The following is a 10012-nucleotide window of genomic DNA, read 5'->3' on the forward strand; positions in this document are numbered from 1 at the left end:
GATGCTTCTTATAATGACAAGTAATCTAGCTATATGCAAATATGAAGGGGTTACTTTAGGCTACTTCTAAAAATAGTGGGTGTACATAATTTAGATGTAAACATTGGGTATGCCTTTAGATTATTATTTTTCATATTGTGGTGGGTGGGATTTTTTTTAAAAAGATCCGGCAAAGCCGGCTTACAATAATACTTACATTAATAAGTAGGAAGCAGATACATGCACAAGAGGCGCAAAACAACTAAAAACAACTTGCTCAGCAAGGATTACCGACCAAGGTGTCGTGGATGGGATTACTATGTTATTTTTAACAATGAGGGATTTCGCTACTTTATTAGATGCATATTCAGAAGTTGATTCTAGATCTTTTTCATAATAACATAGGTGGGTAATTTAGATGAAGATCATGGGTCACCTTTAATTATTTCTCATTATGGTAGAGGCGGTTAATTTAGATACATATCTAACGTGTTCATTTAGAATAAATTCATTCATAATGATAGTAGTGTTTACTTCTTTTAAAATAATGGACCTGGTGGTTATTATTGTTGATGGCGATTAGAGTAAGGTCAATCGATGGCCGATTGTTTCATATTTAATGAGAATTTCTAAGATTTATATTTTCTTCTTTTAGGGTGTCTCGTGAGAATTAATGCGAATGCTCTAAAACGAGTTTCTAATAATAATTAGTCAGTGTAAGATAAGCTAAGTTCCATGACGATGGAATCATATGCAAATCTGTACAAATTAAATATGAAATGAAACATTCGACACCTGTTCAATTGAAATTCAAGTCCAACACTTATTAAGCTTTGTATCAGCAGCAGCTGAGCTACCTACACGTGTAGAATTTTTTTTTAATTTTAACCTTTTTTCGAAACTAATTTTAAATCTAACACGTCCGTTTTTTTTAAACTAACACTTTTGGCCGCGCCTATTGCCCTGGCGCGGCCAAATGCCTGTGCCGCGCCATGTATGGTGGCGCGACACAGGGCTGACGTGGCGGCGACCAGGAGCGATGACCGCTGGCGGGGCAGGGCCTGTCGCGCCACCCATCTTGGCGTGGCAGTGCCGCGCCAGGGGTCATGGCGCGTCTGGGCCAAATAAAACCCCGCGGCCGAGCTCCCGGCCGCACGCACCCCTGCCCGCCCGCCCGCGCCGCCGACCACGCCCGGCCACTCGGGCGGCCCTCGCCCTCGCAGCACCCGCGCCGGCCGCGCCACGAACCTCGGCGCGTCGAGGCCGCCCGCTCCTAAGGTACCTCCCTCTCGGTTTAATGTTATTATGATTATTATTGTTTTAGCATAATTAGTTTGTGATATACGTATGTAGTTTTTAGTTTTTAAGTTAGGATTTTGGGTTTAGGGATTGATTAGGTATTTGTTATTTAGTTTGTAGTTATTGATTTAGTTAGGGATTGTAGCGATGTGGTTGTCACTGGTAGATCCGGTTATTATTTAGTTTATAGTTAGTTATTTAGTTAGGGATTGTAGCGAGCCGGTCGATGGATCGTATTCCATTCGAACGTTTCGATCGTAGGTTCATCCCGCCGTGGCCGTAACGCTGAGCGTAACTGGCTCCCTCGCTTCTTGGTTGGCTTTGTCATACTACGATCTATAGCCTCTATCCACGTCCCTAGCACATGACCATCGGGCTTTACCTCTTTTGCGCGCTTGTTTATCATATCCTTGTGTCGATTTATTTTGGGTTAGAGTGAATATTTTACTTTGCAATGCTATATAATATTAATTTGAATTTTGTTAATTTGAGTACTCTAACGCTTTGTTTATCAATTTGTAATAGGATGGCCTATCCCACGCAGCACCCGTTGTACCCCATTCTTGAGGTGGAGTACGACGACCAGCACCGAGCACACATCTTGAGTGACAACGATGCAGAGGTGGCCTTGCCTCCTTTGAGGCCCCGCACGCACACCAGAGCGCACCAGTGGGACGAGCGTTACGCGCCGTACATACGACGTGCCGGCTTCCTCGAGCTTGTCCGTGTTGTCAACCACGGTCTTCCGCCCCTTGACCCAGCACTACTTACCGCAGCTGTAGACAGGTGCGAGTGCATTCTTTGTACGTAAACTTTCTTGTAACAAATTTGAGGCAACTAACAGTCGTTCTATTCTTATAACAGGTTGAGGTCTGAGACCCACACGTTCCACCTATCTTGTGGCGAGATGACCTTGACGTTGCAGAACGTGAAGGCTATTTTAGGCCTTCGGTTGGGGGGACTTCTAGTGACAGGGATAGTTGACAACGATCACTGGAGAGAGCTGGTGGCTCAGTTTACTGGCTTTGTTCCACCGGACGACGAGGCTTCCAAGAAAAATAAGTGAGAAATTTAAGCCTATTTAATATTTGCATCGCTTTCCTGCAGCCATCGGGTCTCATTTTCTTTGGTAAATTTCAAGAAAACTTCTGATGTTTCATCGTCCTGGATCATGGAGCGTTTTGATTACTTGGAGCCACAGGCTGAGGAGGCTCAGATCGACATGTTCGCTCGAGTGTGGCTCTGGCACTTTCTTGGTGCTTTCCTCTTTCCAGACGCCTCGGGCAACACCATCAGCTGGATCTTCCTTGACATACTACGCCAGTCGTGGGAGAACATAGCGGCGTACAGCTGGGGCAGCGCTGTCCTGGCATGGACGTATCGACAGCTATGCGTTGCCTGCCATCGCATCTCAGGGTATGCGAACCTTGGGGTTGCTCATACCTACTCCAGGTTTGGTATTGGGGATGATGGCCCGTTGGGAGGCCCCTTAATATGGGTTTACCGGTAAGTACTTGAGTTCATTATATTCTTCGATATGGTTACATATGATGAGTTTATTAATGGCTAATTCATTATTGTGTTCAATGCAGCAATAGAACGGGCAGGATACACTCCCTATTGCTCTGTTTATCTGGACGGAATCAGAGTTAGTTAGAGGGAATGCGAGGCGCAAGTACAGGGAGTACACGGACGGTCTTGACGTCCTGACACAGCACCAGGTTACGCTCTTTTTACTATCATACCTATGTCTTGTTCGATCTACACTATATCACAGCCTAACTCAATTACGAAATGTTCAGGTGTATTGGTGTCCTTGGGATGCTCCGAAGTTCTAGAACTATCTCAGTCCTGTCACTAGGGACGAGTCAGAGAAGTATCGCTGCAACGTCCCTCTTATTTTCTTCCATGTGGTCGAGATTCACTACCCCGTCAGGGTCTGCAGACAGTTTGGAAGAATGACAGGCTGTCCACCACCGCTTTACTCCACCAACCAAGTATTGCACGGGTGCGTTACTTATTAATAACAGAGCTACAATCCAGAGGTGTGTGTGGTAGAACTAACATCGTTTTGTTGCAGGTTTGACCGCAGGAAGAGGTACAAGACCAAGAATTGGTGCGTGACACACAGCGCGTACATCCACTTGTGGGAGACCAGGAAACGGCAGCCAGTCCATGCGGGTCCTCCACACGACCAGCACACCTACGACGAGTACCTACACTGGCTTCACAGGTCTACGAGGACACATATCAAGCCCCCGTACACTGAGGAGGCGATTGATGAGGACTCGGAGGAAGATATGATCGAAGATGTGTACGACGTTGCCACTAGAGAGGACACACGGCTACAGAGAGCCCCGCTACAAAGATACATGGTAAGATACTTGAATGGTACAATTTGTTATCCATTTGGTATTAATTATGTATACTAAAAATGTTCAACCACGTTTCTAAACCCAGGCGACACAATTGTCGAGACTGTCCAACGAAGCAGCGTACCGGCTTCACGAGTCTAGAGGGCAGGGGCCAGGCGTTCTCGAGACTTTTGTGGAGATAAACATAAACTAGTCTATTCTGAAATTATTTCTTTAGTGTATATACGTTTGTGAAATGCGCTAACTTTAACGTCTATTTATGCAGAAGGTGAAGAAGAGCTGCAGGAAGCTAGCTCAAAAGTTGAGCTGCATGGACACTCCTTATGAGGAACCGCCACTCCCAGCGCAGTCGGGTGGTACGTCTTTAACCTCTTTGAGGACGCCAGCCGGCTCTTCTCAGCCGATGACAGGTACCACTTCCGCAGTGCGTACACCACCACATTATAGCGTTGGGAAGGACCCTGCAATCGAGGACGACGAGGACGACGACGACGACGATGACGAGTGGGAAGATTGGCCGCAGGACGAGATCGACATGTCTCAGCTAGGTGGTGCTCCGCTTGGCACCTAAGGAGCATCACAGGTATTAACAAAGGTAGTTTCTTTAAATACGTAGGCTACATGAACTAACGATCACAAAAAATTCTAAGTAATCGTGCATATCACATACTTGCAGGGTACGAGCCATACGCACTGGCGACGCGACCGCTCCGACGTTGGCTACACTCCCAATGTGTTGCCAACAAATCCGAAGAGACATAGGCGTCCGAGGAATCCTTACACTCCTAGATCTTAGTTTGTTAGGTCGAACTATTATTGGGTTCCGAAACTTGCAGGCTTATTTGGTTATGTTATATCGAACTTAAGTTAAACTTATGTGGCAGCTTGTCAACTTATGTTATTTGCTTCATATTCGTTTCAATGCGTCGCGACATCACTGCTTGCGAGATTAAGTAGCAACTAGTTCAAAAAACGGTTTTCAAAAAATATTCGTTTCAATCCGATCCAATTTTTCGTAATCGATTAGTTAACATGGTGTTTAACCGTATTATGAAAGACGAAAAAAATATCAATTGCCTTATCAATTTCTCTATTCGGCCTTGAAAAAATTTAACAAAATATAGAAACAAATTCACTATTTATTTTACGTCAAACAATACTTACAACAACTCCCACCATCGGCGCGACGCGTTCCAATTAAACCGTCCAGGTACCGCCGGGTTGGCGGTGGGCGCGGCGGGCAGGCTTGCTGCTCAGGCTGGCATGACTGGCTGCGGGGTTTTATTTGGCCCAGCCGCGCCATGACCTTTGGCGCGGCACTGCCGCGCCAAGATGGGTGGCGCGGCAGGTCCTGCCCCGTCAGCGGTCATCGCTCCTGGTCGCCGCCACGTCAGCCCTGTGCCGCAGACATTTGGCCGCGCCAAGGCAATAGGCGCGGCTAAAAGTGTTAGTTTTAAAAGAATCAGACATGTTAGATTTAAAATTAGTTTCGAAAAAATGTTAAAAAAATGCAGGTACGAGAGATCAGAGTGAATAGATAGATGGATCGGAAGTGAGTTATGCAATGATGAACACCCGCAATGATCGATTTGTACGCAATTCAGCTGTGAGGTGCGCCGTCGCCGTCGGACCGCGATTCGGGACAGCGTGCCGTGTATCCAAATCTAACCCTCCGACGATCCCCTCGATCTGCAAAGTAAGACAACCCGGTGGAATCCTGAGACGATGCCACAGCTAATTCCCATCTGGGAGGGGGTTCTGGCCCTGCATGCTGTGCTTTTAGTATGTGAGCAAACCGTCCGAATCGTAACGAACAGTCACGGATAGGTGGGCTCGACCGAGATGCCGCCCACCTGTCAGTGACTATTCGTGACGACTAATAAGGGGTTAAGTGGGTGTTACTGGTAAGATGAGCAGGAGCAGGGACGCATGGCTGCAGGAGCACTCGTGGTATGGTATGGTCCACAAGAGCATTGATGCCTAATGTAAAGAGATTTTCAGCATGTTGGTTTGATGGTTTTAATCAGCCCAAACTGATCAGTCAACAGTGTTTTTTTCTCACAATAGATCAGCACCAGTCAATCTAAACCAGCTCAGAAACCAACCAGCGAACAAACCGTTTAAGGTGTGGGCAAATGCAAGCTAGCTTGCTATTGGAAGCATACTACAAGCGTTATCAGCCGGGCGTGTGGGGACGTCGCCACTCGCCAACTAGTTTGCTTGCTTGCACTGCCATGGCCCAGGAGCAACAGGAGCAGGAGCAGGAGCAGGTCCATGGACCACGGCCCCGGGGCCGGACGAACCAGGTGCGGTGCAATGGCCAATGTGGCCGTCATGGACCGGCCTACCAACGCAGCCGTGTGTCCATGGGCGGGGTTGGCCGGATGGGGATCGCTCGATGGGGAGATGCATGTGCGCTATGGAAGGGAAGGGAAGGGAAGGGAAGACAGACCTGCTGTTATGCAGAGCTGATTCCGCGGCCTGGCGTTCATGTCATGTCATCAGGTGCGTCAGGATCTCGCATCTTATGGAATGATTTGAAGAAGGGATCAGTCGGAGGAGCTTATTTAGTGCATGCTTCAGCATGATCATGGTCCCGTGTTTTTTTTGACGAACCTGGTCCCGTGTTATTATGGGATTCGATCAGCAGCTTTCAGGAGACACGGTGGTTCGATGATTGCCTGAGCCTGCATGGAGCTGTCATGCATGCTTATGCCTTCTCACTATCGGAGGTGGCTTCTTTGCCGAGTGCCTAAGGCACTCGGCAAAGGTCGATATATATTCGGCAAAGCTTTTATTTGGCAAAGGGCGCTCGGTAAACAGTTTATCAGCAAAGACCTTTTTGCCGAATGCATTTTATCGGACACTCGGCAAAGGTTTTGCCGAGTGCCAATCCGACACTTGGCAAAGAAAAGTGGCCGTGACGGCGAGCGCCACCGTGACGGTGGCTTTGCCAAGTGTCAAGATTAAGCACTCAGCAAAGGTACCCGCTTTGCCGATGGCCGTTGACTTAGACACTCGGCAAAGGTGGCCATTTTGCCGAGTGCCGCCGACAAGACACTCGGCAAACAGACCACCTTTGCTGAGTGCAATGGCCATTGCACTCGGCAAAGCATGTTCGTAGGTAGTTCTCAGTTAGTCACTTTGTCGAGTGTCATGACCATTGCACTCGGCAAAGTGACTGAAAACAACCTTTTTATTTGTTTTTTACATCCCATCCAAACAAACAAAAGATATATATAACAAACATCACCAACATCACATATATATCATCAACAGCACATATATATCACCAACACCACATATATATCACAAAAGTCACATATATATATCACAAACGTCACATGTCTCATAATATATCATAAATAAAGTTCACAAGCAATCCAAGTGCTCCATCATCGTCAACCACAATTGCAAATAGAAGTACCATTAACAACCACAGGTATCATCACTGATTTGGTGAAGGATTCACTGAAACATGAGGATCGTTCGATGCCGCCGATTGATTCTGCACAAAGAAGAAGAGATTACATGTGTGAGACAAGATAAATATATACCATACATGAATAAAACTTTCATACTCCACTAGATTTAATCGTAAGCATAAATATACAAACTAAAACATTTATACTCACAGGAGTAGAATAGTGAGGAGTTGGAGGTGGAGGTGGAGCGAATAGCGAAGGTGGCGGAACTACACCCGTAGCGGCGCCAAGACTTTGCATGTACTGAAGAATCTCCGCTGCTCGACCTTTTGCTCGGCCTCCACCCTCTCCATCTTCGCCTGCATCTGCTCCCGTATCGTCCTCTCTCGTTCCAGCTGGACCTACAATATATTTACCCCAATGTTACAATAATGCAAAGGAAATGTATGAAAAAATAAAGAACGACGAATAAACCAGGAATAACCTCGAGTGCCTCCACCCGGTGGTGTGAAGTGTCCTGCCGAGGTCGTATGGCCGGGCTCCTGCTCGTGCTGCTTGCTCGAATCTGGGAGAGACTGGGAGTAGCGGCCGAGTCGATTGCGCCGTCGCTAATCCAGTACCGCCCATGCTTCTTGCCTCCTCCCACCCTCATGACGACTTCTCCATCAAGGTCCTTGGTGCTCGGATCGTACTGTGGCCCATGGACCTCCCTTGCCATCGATGTGTACTCACTGAGACGGTTGTGGACGGTCGCATTGTTGTATGCCTCGAGCCCGTCCTCCGGGTTGTAGTCGACGTCGGACGTCGCCTTGCCCTTGTGGGCCATAGCAAATGCCTTGAAGATGGAGCAAGACTGGCCACCATGTGACGTCGACTGCGAGAAAAACAGCAAGATGATTAGAAATCATGCAGAATTGAGCGTTAGAATAAATAAATGAATTCGCGTACCTATGTTTCTGCATATCCGCTAAGGCTGCGGCTGCCTTGATGGTGTACTACACCAGGCATCATCAAACGCCGCTCCTGGCACAAGTTGTGCGTCTCCTCCCACTCACGTGAGCACCACTTATCCAACATCTGTTCCCAGCACTGGGGATGCGCGGCGCACCAATAAAGAATCATCTACAGGCCATCAAGTACATAACATATCAGAAGATGAAATTAAGCCTACTTAATCTCAAAAGGAATCAGTATTAATATTCTGTATTTACCTGCAATTCATCAATCACAGGCTCCATGAACACACCCATATTATTCCCCGGGTGTCAGGACGGCTGGCACTCGACAAAGAGGGTTTTTTTTTTAAAAATTCTTTGTCGAGTGCCCCCAATCTGGCACTCGACAAAGTATTTTTTTTTAATTTTTTAAAATTCTTTGCCTAGTACCAACCGGTCTGGCACTCGGTAAAGAGGGGTTTTAAAAAAAATTTAAAAATCTTTGCCTCCACATATGATATCATGACAACTTGCGCGAAACCTTCCTAATTTTTTATCATAGCCTCCACATATGATATCATGACATCTTGACAAATTTCATGATTTTTGGACTTCGTTTGCTTTTTATAGAATTTAAAAACAACTCGACCATAAGTTTGTGGTTATGTTTCGTGAACAAGATGTTCACAATTGATGGTCTGTTCCTGGATACGACCTCACATTATACTAAATAACATGAATATCATTTTTCCATTTATTTTTTTCATTATTCGAATGACTAGCAGTTATAATTTGAATTATCCAAGAAAATTCAATTAAATGAAATAAATTAAAGAAATATAGAAAAAGTTCGAGAAATGTGCCACATTGGAACATGGAGTACCAGGTATTGTATGAGGACTGCAGAAAAAGTTTGGAGATCAAAAGTGAAAAAATATGGTTTACCGAGTGTCAAAAAATGACACTCGGCAAATGAGCCTCTTTGCCGAGTGTCAGGATAAGACACTCGGCAAAGGATTAACGGCGCCTGCCGGTCGTTAACGGAGGCGGCCCTTTGCCGAGTGTCTTATCTTGACACTCGGCAAACCACCTCTTTGCCGAGTGTTATTGTTTGCTGAGTACCGAGCACTCGGCAAACCACCTCTTTGCCGAGTGCCACTTGTTTGCCGAGTGCTTTATCGCTGGCGCTCGACAAACAGCCTCTTTGCCGAGTGCCCGATAAAACACACTCGACAAAGTCTGGGACACTCAGCAAAGAAGCTGTCTCCGGTAGTGTCTAGTGTCATTTGGGGGTTCAGTTTGGGTGTCCCTAACTTTTCGTTAATGGAGCCTTATTGGTTGTCCTTCGTTCTGGATTTGTGTGGTCTGTAACTCTTTTTAAGTGGGAACCGAGGTGACTGACCTTCACTAATAAGCTTGCTACTGGCTACAGACAATTGTGATCAGGCCAGCCAAGGCCTTGTTTAGATTGAAAAAATTTTCAACTCGATGAATAGTAGCACTTTCGTCTTATTTGGTAAATATTGTCTAATCGTAGACCAACTAAGCTCAAAAGATTCATCTCGTGATTTCCAACTAAACTGTGCAATTAGTTATTTTTTTTACCTACATTTAATGCTCCATGCAAACAGCTAAAAATTGATGTGATGGAGAGAGAGTGAAAAAACTTGGAATTTTGAGGGTATCTAAACAAGGCCCAATGTGGGCTGATTCTTGGTCCCAGGAGGCAGTCAGTTTCAGTCAGACACAGTCAGGCAGAGGTGTTTTTCCAGCCGGTGAAGTTTCAGAAACACAGTTGAATCTTGTCTGACAGCTGATCGAACTAACAAGTGTCAAGATTCGAAGAAGATGATTACTGTACCTTTCTTCCAATTGAAGTGAAATTAATCGGTTCGAAGCTTTCGGCCTTAAATTCCCCCCCACGAATTAAGTGGGACACTGGACCAGGCCAAGAGCAAAAGGACGCTGGGACCAGTGGCCGGGTACCGTTAGGCTTGTC

The sequence above is a fragment of the Miscanthus floridulus genome, chromosome 8, assembly GCF_019320115.1.
Source record: "Miscanthus floridulus cultivar M001 chromosome 8, ASM1932011v1, whole genome shotgun sequence".
Lineage (NCBI taxonomy): Eukaryota > Viridiplantae > Streptophyta > Magnoliopsida > Poales > Poaceae > Miscanthus > Miscanthus floridulus.